Source organism: Dasypus novemcinctus, chromosome 1, assembly GCF_030445035.2.
Source record: "Dasypus novemcinctus isolate mDasNov1 chromosome 1, mDasNov1.1.hap2, whole genome shotgun sequence".
Taxonomy (NCBI): domain Eukaryota; kingdom Metazoa; phylum Chordata; class Mammalia; order Cingulata; family Dasypodidae; genus Dasypus; species Dasypus novemcinctus.
In genome coordinates, this window is record NC_080673.1 from 142,608,735 (window position 1) to 142,610,263 (window position 1,529).

The following is a 1,529-nucleotide window of genomic DNA, read 5'->3' on the forward strand; positions in this document are numbered from 1 at the left end:
CCAGGAAGGGAATACTGTGTGGGGAGAACACCAGCCCTGTGACAAATTGGGAATGCACTCTTGAGCTGAGGACATGGCTTGCAATTTTGGTGTTCACAAAGGAGACAGTTCTATTTGCATCACCAAAGACAAAGGCTTCACCTTTTTGAGGATGCTAAGCTAATGAGGTAGGAATGAAACCAGAGGCAGTGCAGTCTATCGGTGCTGCTGGCTTGGGAGAGCCTGGCTTTTGTTCTAGGTGAAGAAATGAGGGATAATAAGACTTTACAATTCAAAGAAGCTGCTGCCATCTGGGAGATCTTCACAAAAAATACGGAACACTTCACAAATTTGCATGCCACCCTTGTGCAGGGACCATGCTATTCTCTATCATTACAATTTTAGTAATGTGCTGCTAAAGTGAGCACTGTCATGCTGTATTATACTTTAAACATGCTGTTGGATTTGCTTTGCTAGTGTGTTCAGGATTTTGTATACAAATTCAAAGTAACTATTGGTCTGTAGTTTTCTTGTGCAATTACTGATATCAGGATAATGGTGGTCTCGTGATTTATGAATTTTCTCTCTTTTTATTTTGGAAAAGTTTGAAAAATATTGCTGTTAATTTTTCTTTGAATATTTTATATAATTTACCAGTGAAACCAACAGCTCCTAGACTTTTCTTTGTTCAGAAGATTTTGATTACTGTTTCAATATCTCCTTCTAGGATCCCAAGTATCTCATGAATTACTTCTCTTGTTTCCGTCAAGATTCTCTCTTTATCTTTTGACAGTAGGATTACAATTTATTTTAACTTTGATCTTTGTGATAATCTCTCTTGAAGTTCACTGAATTTCCTGGATGTATAGATCTATGCCTTTCACTAATTTGTTATGTTTTCTATGTTATTTCTTCACATATTCTGTCTCCCTTTTTCTCTCTTACCTCTTCTTCTGGGACACCCTTATGAGAATTTCTGTAAAATTAATGGTGCCCTATATGTCCCTTACGCCCTGTTTATTTTCTTTCATTCTTACTTTTCTACTCTTCAGACATGATCTTAACAATTGAGTGTCTCCAAGTTTGCTGATTTTCTTTTGTTTGCTTATTTTTTGACTGCTCTATTCTATTTTTTAAATTTATTGAAATATGTCACTCATACATAAACAAATATAAACAATAAATGTGTAGTAATAGCTGCGAACTTACATATAAACAAACATATATAACAACATACAGGACTCTCATACCTCACTCTACCACCAATATCTTGCACTGTTGTTAAACATTTTTAACTAATGATTAAAGAGCATTGTCAAAATATTACTACTAACCAAGTATTTTCCTCCACCAACCCTATTATTATTATTGTCTTCATATCATTTATATATGAACATACATAAAGAATTTAGTATATAATAAAAGTTGTGAACTTAGAATGCAAATATGTATAACATCATACAGGGATCACATACATCAACCTGCTACCAACATCTTGCATTGTCATGAGATGTTTGTTACAAATTATGAAAGAATATTGTCAAAATTTT

At 33.8% G+C, this 1,529-nt stretch overlaps 1 pseudogene; it reads right to left on the reverse strand.

Moving 5' to 3' along the window:
- Positions 1 to 306: 306 nt before the first annotated feature.
- LOC111763746 (U6 spliceosomal RNA) lies at positions 307 to 407 on the reverse strand (annotated as a pseudogene).
- Between the last annotated feature and the right edge of the window lie 1,122 nt (positions 408 to 1,529).